This window comes from Morone saxatilis, unplaced genomic scaffold (assembly GCF_004916995.1).
Source record: "Morone saxatilis isolate NCDOM2014 unplaced genomic scaffold, NCSU_SB_2.0 Contig24, whole genome shotgun sequence".
Lineage (NCBI taxonomy): Eukaryota > Metazoa > Chordata > Actinopteri > Moronidae > Morone > Morone saxatilis.
This window is the reverse complement of record NW_023339807.1, coordinates 9,560,517-9,570,876: the sequence shown is the minus strand read 5'-3', so window position 1 is coordinate 9,570,876 and position 10,360 is coordinate 9,560,517.

Here is a 10,360-nt window from a genome sequence, read left to right as displayed (position 1 = left end):
GTTGTTGTTCTTCTTCTTCTTCTTCTTCTTCTTCTTCTTCTTCTTCTTGGGTGCATTACTGCCACCTTCTGGATTGGAGGTTAAGGAGTTTAATGTACTATAACCATAAACTGTAAGGTCCTCAGTTCACGTCCAGTTGCATGTGATTCTTGTCTCTCCCCTCAGTTCCTTTTAGAGGTCATCTTGCAGAAACAGGTGAAAGTTTGCCTTCAAAATAAATGCACGGAAAATGTCAGCTTAACCAAGTAAAAGTATGGTGTTGATTTTACATCAAATGTTCCAAATATGTAGACTGTCTTAAGCCTGAGTTTATCTTAGCTGAGGTAACAAAGTACATAGTAGATTACAGACTGCCATTTTCGTCATTTTATATATAAAATCATTAAATATCTTAAAATAAATCTTTGTTTTTCAATTTGGCTCTTGTTGTTAGATTACCTTAAATTTAGACATATTTGGCAAATACAAAGGCAGTGTAATAATTTAAGCTACATAGACAGAAGAAGGGAGATATTTCAGAGTTTAAGGATACTGTTTCACAGAAATAGCAGCTCTATACAGAGACATGCAGGTCCAACTAGTTTGAAACAGTGAATACATTCTGATGGAAATGTAATGCCTAGAGAAATTTCTCATTCAGAAAATTTTGTTAATTAACATAACAGAAAAGTGGCAAAAATGTTGATATTGAACAAAAAAATTTAAAATTTTCACTGCCAACATATTTTTTTATTTCTTTTCCACCAAAATAGGCAATATTAATATTTTCCACTTGTTGTGACTACAGCATTATTCAAAAGTCAGCAGATGCAATGCAAGCATGCTGACATCAAACACCAGGTTAAATGATTGCTGTTCCCGCAATGCATTCTAATTGTGTTTTTTTCTTTTATCATGACCTGGGAGGATCCCGCAGCTTTATCGTCTCACAAAGTTATAAACATTGACATCCGCTTTGACACTAGGGGGAGGCTGTGAACTGAACAAATGTGAATTACAGAACATCTGATTCAAATATAATAATGAGAAATGAATAATAAGCACAGGCCATCCAATCATTTAGCTGAAATAAATTGGTTAAATATGTTTCTACCAGTGTAAGCAATTTTGACATCATACACCATTTATTTCAGATTTCCGAGGTCAGCATATTTTTCCACAGCTGGTGACACAAAGTGACCCATTTACTGTCTCCTCCTCTCTCTAGAGACATGTCTTACTGATTTCTCCAAATGTCCACCAAATGAAGAAGGTCAATATGTGATTGTGTGTGACCTTCACAGGTCAGTGCCATGGATAAATGCTCTTGTCAATTTGCCTGGTTAAATATTATTTAATACATGAAGTCAGTTTAAATGTTTAAGCAGAGCAGATGCATTTTCTGCAGTGAGAGGCACTTTCTTCCAATTGATTTTACTAATTGTAGTGTTTTTGCACAATCTGTCCACCTGGCTTTTTGTATTAGAAATGTACCCTGATCACTCCAAGTTGCATTATGTTCAGGTCCATGTAAGAAAACTGCATCACCATTTCTTTCAGACATTTGTTGTGTTAGATAAACAACAAAATTGATTAAATATATTATAAAATATTGATAAACAGTAGATTTAAAGTTGTCATGCTGATTGGTGAAAGGTTTTGTCTTCTTTGGACATTTACCATAACATTCAACAGCTCCATTTGTCATGAGGGTCTGATAACGTGCTGCTGTGTTAAATTGCCATGGTTCTTACATTTTAGAATAAATTACAGAGGTAGCTTCCCATGAACAATAAAATATGATCTGATTAGCCAAGATAGTCTCCTTATTAGCTTTTCAGAAAGACTGATAAAAGACACCCTCTATACAAATTGTGTAGCAGAGGCTCACAGAAACAAAATCTTGCCTAAAAGGAGGACAGGACCTCAAATCTCTAGTAGATAATGTCATTAGCTATGCTAGCTAAGTGATTGACAGCAGTCCACATTGTGGCTTTCTAGCAACTGCTGGAAGTATTTCTACTTATTTCTGCTGTTTCCATAAATCAAGGCAGAGCAGTGCACACCACATTTCAGCCTGTGTGATTATGAGTTAAGATTAACAACCACCATTATCAATGTATTTAAATGTTCCAAACAATAACTTAAATTAAATTCACTGTTAATCTGAATGTAATCTAACAGAAGGATGCGTTGAAAATCAACAAAAGGCTCCAGAATTTAGAAAGGACTAGCTCAAAGAAGTATAAATCAAAACGTTGGTGCAATAGGTTACTTGACATCTGTGTGTCATAATATGTGGTTATATTTTATTATAGTTTTTTTTGTCTCAGCCCTAAAAAAAAAATGCATGAACGTCAAATCTGTCTCGCTTGTCAGCATCAGATCTATGTCATCTTTTATCTCACCCAGATCGAAGGTAGGAATGTAGTTTTGACTAGTGGGGACATGGATATGTAAACTCCCTGCGCTATGGGGTCAGAGGGCACGCTGCATTCCAAAGGAGGCCCTTATTTTAAGTCATAATCATGACAGCAGATATAAATTCAGACATTTTATGGGTGATAGTTTGTTGAAATACCTGTAACAAATTCAATATTTTTTTTTTATTAGTTTTTAAGTCGTTTTATTTTTTAATTATTTTCGAGGTTGCAACCAAACTTATTTTGGAAGGAAAACAATGACTGTAAAAGGTAAATTCAGTACTGCTATTTTAACCCAAAGCAAACAGACCTATATACTGAGAACAACAAATGGTGAAACCCTTTAATCTATTAACTAAGCGGAAATGTTCTCAGTTTCTTTCATTCTACAGCCATAGTTTTAACCCACTGGTTTATCTCAGTGTTTGATGCTTCCAAACAAATATTTTCAGGTTCACTGACACATCCACTCAGGCAGCCATGACAGCTTCTGTCAACTTGCATCTCAGGACCTTTGAACCTCACAACCAAAATAAAGCTTTGCTCCTGCTACAGATGGTCACCTATTCTGTCAGTGATGGGGACACACACTGACAGAGGTGATGGTCTGTGATGATTGTCCGTTTCATGCACAGTGTTGTTGTTGTTGTTTGCACTCAAGTGTGAGTGTGTGTGTGTGTGTGTGAGAGAGAGAGAGATAAATGGAGGCTGCTGTTTAGAGATCGGATGAGCCGCTGGGAAGAAGCTGTGTCCAGCTTAACACCTCCTTTCCTGCATGTTATTTGAATGTGATTATGTGGGCACACACACATATAGACACATAGATTTTTTTATTAAACCAGGGTATGCTCTCTTTTACACACATTTACACCTGGATGCTGCTCAGCGCAGCAGGTGGGGATTAAGTGCCTTAGTGACAGGCAGCTCTTTCAAAGATTTATGGTGCTAGTTTGAGGATGAAACCACTAACATTGCAGCCATAAGTTTGCAAAACGTATGTGAGGCCCCCAGCCACTCATTTTTTATAATAGATGAATCTAAAAGAGTCTCTGCAGACTTATAAAATTTGTTTGAGCTACTGCATCCAACTGTGCCTTGCTTCGCTACAGCTCTTGCAAATATGTAGCAGGGAAGTGCATTAAATGTTTTATTAATTTTGACTTCTATGAAACCCTAATGATCCTCCTTCATGGCCTTGCATGCATGCATCACCTGCTGTATCTGTTACAGGCTCATTTGTTGGGACTAATTCATTGCTGTGAGTACACCTTAGCTTGAATGCCCATTAGTATAATGCTGTTCAGCTTGTCTGCACTTTGAAGAAATTAAGCATTACTAAAAGAACAGAGCAGGCCCTTCATAGAGGAAGGTGGAGGGTTCCTGCAACCACACAAGGCATTCCTGTGAATCATGGTTGACAATTTGCCGTGGATGGGAGCCACAGCCAAAGAGTTCAAAGATACAGTCTTAGCGTCCAGGTGGAGGATAATTTCATTGTCAATTAGGCCATTGTGCCACCTTGTAAAACCTGTGCATGCATAGTGTGTGTGCGGCTCTGTGAAAGTGTGATGAAACTGCCATATTCTCCACCATTAGCTTTCACTAATTTCACAGGTGTTTGTGGAAAAATACAACTTAACATTCAGTGGGTCAATCTGCTTCTGCACCATGCAGTGCCTGTGTATGAGTTTATGTGTGTATTCATGGGTGGTCTGAGATATTTCCATTCTTTGATTATCCTGGGGGGTGAGTCATGTTGTTGGTTTGGTGACTGGTAGTGAATTAGAGTTTGTTTGATTTTAATCCATATCAGTCCATATAATAGTGCTGCTGTGGTGCGACTCATTTGTCACACTCATTTGTGCGACAACATTATGGCGCACAAAAACAATTACTGAGATATGGTGAGTAACAAGTGTAAAGTCTGCCAGTGCAAAATGTAGCACCTGAAATGTGATTTACTGATCCAATTTCTATGACCTCATCACTATTTATTTCAGATCTGTGAGAGTTCAGTAGTTGCATTAAATTAATCTTAAAGTTGACTAGGTGTTTTCTTTCAAACGTTTTTGCTATATTAACATTAAAGAACATAATTCACTGTGCTATACTGATGAAGCTTTTTCATGTAACACTGTTAAAACCTAGTCTTTGGCCTTTTTTGGCTGACTCACATTGGTACCTGGAAATTCCAGGGATTCAGTGGAAGTTACTGTGGTAGCCACTGTTTAAGCCCACACACCCTGCATATACTCTTACAGTTGCAAGTATTTCAGTTTGTCTGGGAGGTAAATCAACCAATTTAATACATTGTGGAGTTTCTACATTCAGTTATCACTCAAGAGAGAGGGGTCAGTTTCTGGTTTAATATTGATCCAGATAAAGTATAGTATGGGATCTAGATTTCAATACAGTTGAAAACAAAAACACCTCATCGCTACAATATAGACACTGGCATTAACAGGTTTTGTGAATTATATTTGACTCCGCAAGAATTTTGCAGTATGACCATTCAGACATAGCCTACAGCTAAATGAGGACTGTTGTTCTTTTCCTCATCTTCCTGCCAGCAGGTCCAGTTCCATACCACACTATGGACACTGGTGGGCTGTGTGGGTCAGAGACTCTTGGCCAGATATCGGTTTCCCACAGGGTGAAACCCCACCACCGGTTAGCAGACATGCAAATGTTCGAGTGCAGAGAAACACTTTCCTATGGGTCTGGGAGTGTAAAATAGAGCCTCTGTACAGTACAGTACACTGGCGGGACTGGCAGTGCCACTGAAACTGTAAAAATGTATCCTAGATTTATGCAAGAAACAAGGTTTCTGCAGATAAAAGCTTTTAATGCCAATGAGTAAGACAAATTCACTACACATTTATTGCTCATGGAAAGATGCTGCAAGTAAGGTTTTTGTTATATTCAGCTATGAGTCAAAACCTTTCAAACAGTCTAGTTTTCATGTGCCATCTCTGATAAAAGTTTTACAGATTTTTTCCCGGCCAAGATGAAGGCAGTTATTATACCAGGGCTGCTTACACAATACAGAGGTGGTGAACTTTAGCAGGCTCTCACCCCTGCAGAGTGTCATAAGACTAGCCTTTTAGGTTTCACCCCTCCAGAGATGCTCTTTCTGCCCCAGTGATCACATACAGCTGACTACCAATAATTAGCGCAATTCTTCAGCCCTTCATTTTCATCTCAAGCTCTCAAGCCTAGTTACCTAGTTATATTGCCTCTTTAACTTTAAAGTATGGGAGCGCCTTCTAAAAAGAAAAAAGCTGTGTATGTAAGTTGCAGTTATGAGTTTCAGTGGTTTATCTCTTAAAATAAAAGTAAAATATAACATAATTATCTTAATTACTTACAAGGAGGAATCTGTGACCTAAACCATTAACTCCGCTAGTGTTGTAATTAAAAAACTTAATGCACTCAAAGCGTAACCAGTGTTTTGATAGGACACTTGTTGCCGAAAATAATATGCAACTGATTGATTAATAGCCTAAACCACCACTTGGACAGCAATAGATCAACATGATGATTACCACTATAAATCAGATTAATCAGGAATATGTCAGCTTCCTCCAGTATCATGCCCCAATGTGACCTACCACTGCTCACATCATAAAACAGAGTCAGAACAAGACCTCCCACACTGCAACACTTCTCGTGCCAGCTGATGTAGAGCACTGACATCAGCACAATAACTTCACTAATCAGTGGTTATTATGAAGACTAATGCTTGGGTCACTCAGCCATGTCCAATACATTATCTAGTTCAGTGGAAGCTATGTGAAAGGGAGGGGTGAAGCAGTACAGTAACATATTCCAAGTGCAAACTTTCCAATGGAGTGCTGGTGAACCAACACTCTGCTTTTTTGTGCCAAATAACTGAGACTACCAAGTCTGCATGATTTTACTGATTGCTGTTGTAACCCACAAATAGAACTGACCTAATTTATGAGGGGTCCATACCTTCAGTAATATTGTTTTAAATCACCTTGTTTAGTACTGAAAAGAGGCACACAGGAGGGTAAGGCAATGGGGTCATAATCTGCAACTACACCTCTACATTCCACTAAATCCTACTCACTGGTTCATTAAACACTGTAATGTTACCTACAAGCTACTCATTGTTTTTGTTTGTTGTGGAGTTATGTACATATCACCATCACCATCATTGTTATATGTCATATGAATCTAAGCACATTATACAGACATGTATGCATGCATAAACTGTATATATGTAAATAAGGTAATCTATATCATTAACCATTCAGCATTCATTCCAGCACTCTTTGCTGTTGTAGATGTAGACCTTGTATGTTGTTTATTGTCGCTCTTATATACTACATAGCCTACAATGTCTATTCAAGTCAAACTGTTTGGTGCAATGGTACAGAATGTAAAGTAATATGCTCATTGTTACCCTTTATCTAGTTTGGCTGCAGTCACACTGCTAAAGACAAACCATATGTACCATCTTATAGCAAAGCATCCTTCTGCATATCCCTGACACAACCCCTGCTCTTCTTTCCACTTCACTTTTTCCACCTTCCTCCTCAGTGGAGCTTATATGTGCCTCTGGAAATGTATATATATATATATATATATGTAAAAATTGTGAAAACAGTGTTTCTCTTGTCCAACTCAAACAAATAGGACCAGGACCAGTATACCTTTAATAACCAAATCATTATTGTGGAATGTTTCAAATATACTGGTGTTTAATAGTAACCTTACACATGTTTTTTTTTAAACTATACCACTGTGATTTTCCATACAACGTCGTACACGTTTACATGAGTTGTAATTTAAAATAAAATAAAATAAATATTAGTCTTCTAAAATACAAAGTAAGATAGATAAATGGATAACTGGGAACAGATCCAGTATTGGCCAAGAGCCAGACTTCAGCACCATCTGCAAATATTTAGGGGAAACAGTTGTTTCACTCTGAGCTGATACATCCAAGGTGTATGCGTTACACTCGATAAGGTCAAGACAATAACATTAAAGGCATGAGTAGTCTTCGACAGAATTTCTGCAAAGCCTGACTAAACCTTCAATCATCAAACTAGCTGGCAACCACTGTCTCCCCCTGCTCCATGCTCACCTTCATCTTCCTCTCCCACCTCCCTTCACTCTTGCTCCCTGTCAGCTCCCATCAGCCTCCCCTCTGTGATGCTCAGAAAGGAATTTTACAGCTGCTGTCAGCTTGCTATTCACACATGAGGACCAAAACACACAAGCACACGCATACATGAATGTACAGGTTTACACTCATACTAGTGCACAAAGACACATAATGCACATAAATCACATAAGAGAGCATGCACACAAACGCACATATGCTTACCACAAGCATACTCTCTCATATGCACACTCACACACACGTTGCCTTGATGGCAGTTTTAGACAGCTAATTAAATGAGATGATGGAGTGAAAACTACCTGGAGAGACTAAAGCTGAAAGACCCTTCTTGTGAGACTTTAAGGAATAATTTGACATTTTGGGAAATATACATTTACTAGCATTCTTGTTGTATGAGAAGATTGATGCCACGCTTATTTATTTATGGTAAATATGAAGCTATTGCCAGAGCCAGCTAGTCTAGCTCACCATGAAGACCAGAAACAGCTAGCCTGGCTCTGTGCAAAGGTAATAAAATCTACCCAACAGCGGCTCTAAAGCACATCTTATTTCTTCATCCCTAAAAAAAATTCTCCAGGAATGGTCATTTTTAAACTTCGATTTTGATGCAGATTAAACAAATGACAAATAACATGTTAATTAGCGAGCTGGACTACCTGTTTCACTTTGTTTCCAGTCTTTGAGTTAAGCTAAGATACCCAGCTGCTGGCGATAGCTTTGTACTTAGCGTATACACATAGTATCAATCTTTTTAGCATGAAAGCAGATCTTTCCTCTTACAACCGCAGCCAGAAACTTGTACAAAGATTTAAATTGTTGCAGATGAAAAAGATAATTGTTTGAGTTAATTTATTCCTTATTTCAGACCACATTACAGATCAAACTCCTCCTGTTTGCAGATTGTCTAATGTAAATTGATGCACTGTGTGTGTAAGCTCCCTTTATGTGACAGCTCTTTGTCTTTGTACATCCCCAGATGATATTTTAAAAAAAGAGGCAGACGGGCAGACAAACAAGCAGTCAGACAGGCAGGAAGACAGACTAAGAGGCATACAGGAGCTCAGAGGTTCAGAGGTCAAATCACTCACAGCAGCCAGCTCAGTCCAGACTACAGGGGGGGTTCCTTATGCTCAACTTCTTCAAACAATACAGCGTCTTCTCTTTATTTGTCAATCTGCTGTACCTGCACACCCCCCACAATGAAGCATGCAACTGTCAGACTGTTTCAAAGTTCAAAGCTTTGGGAAGTTTCCAATCAGTTGCCTGCATTTGCATACAAAGATCTGAATCACACAGAAATATGCAAGCAGTATTTTCATTCACATGATGAAAGTTGCATAGGTGCAGAGTGAGTATTGTATTGCAGTATGTGCACACGTGTGCGAGTAAGGGGTGTGTGGGGGTGGGAGGGTGGCAATAACTTGAGCAGCAGCTGTAAAGATTTCCTGAGCCTCTAAACATATGGTAGGAATTGTCTTCATGATGGGGTTTTATCATTGATTAAATCCAGAATTGGCAAACTAAGGCAGAAATCTGGAAGTAAGTTTTGTATATGTATCACTTTTATAGGCTTAGAGCATATTACTCTCAGGATGATGATGTTCTTACAGTTACTCTTACCCACTTCTTATCTGTGAGGACTCAGGGAAAAGTTGGTCATTTGGTTTTGATACTGCAGTATTTCCTCATTTATTCCATCCTGTCTTTCATAGCAAATAAATTTGTCATGTGTGACACTGTTGCTAATCTAACATGACACAGATCATTTGGACGATGCACCTAACACAAACCCTCAGTGTCATATAGAGAGCTGAAGTCCTGTCCCGCTTTTGGGTTTAGCCTCTGTTCCGATATTGCTCAGTGTAATTTATCACCCTCATCACTCTTTCTAAAACACTGAAAGACGATACTGGGGTTTCTTTCCATATCTCAAGTTAAATGGCTATCTACATCTGTGCTGGACACCTGGACATCAAACATACATACAAATGAACTTTTTGTTTAACATTCAATCAGTGCAGCACTCCATTGTGCTTCTGTGTCAGGTATGTTGCTGTTGAATGTGGAATAGAGGCTATAGCTTAAAAAAATGGGTGGAACTTCATAGACCAGCTTGCTTACAATCACCTCTGATTCCTTTCACTCTGATATTCTGACTTTGTGCCAAAAAGATCACCGTAAACCGTCACACATTTATTTCTCCTGCTGCACAGCAGAAAACTCATCTGGTTTTCTTTTGGGGGGGATGAAATGCTCCAGAATATGAAACAAGCGCTCCCGATCCTTTGGCTCCCACACTCCTAAGCACTTCCATGAATGATTGTGGGGAGTTTAGAAATGTTGGCACTCTGCCTATCAGTGCAGCTGCGGAATACGGGAGAGATGGGAGAATGACGAGCGGATTAAAGAGGGTCAAGGGTTGAATTTCAGACTGTAATTCATTACAAAATACTGATTACCTGCTTCAGGGTGTAATCTCCAGATCACGTTTTGGGTTATCCAGACTACTGGATTCAGAAAAACATTTTCATACCTGTACTCTATACTTGAAATGCATCAAGTGAAGTGGAACAAACACAACACTCTGTTGTTGTTGCAGTCTCCTTACAGTGATGTAAAGAGGAAATGTAATTACTTCATTACCATGCAAGCACACAGAAACTTCTACCTGTTTTATCCCTTTCATTACACACTGACTGTTCCTCTCACATACAGCCTCCTGCAACCTGAGAGATGGATACAAACCATCTTTCAGCACAGGTGTTAGATATGATTGGCTGTACAGGCTGTACTCACCCCCCCC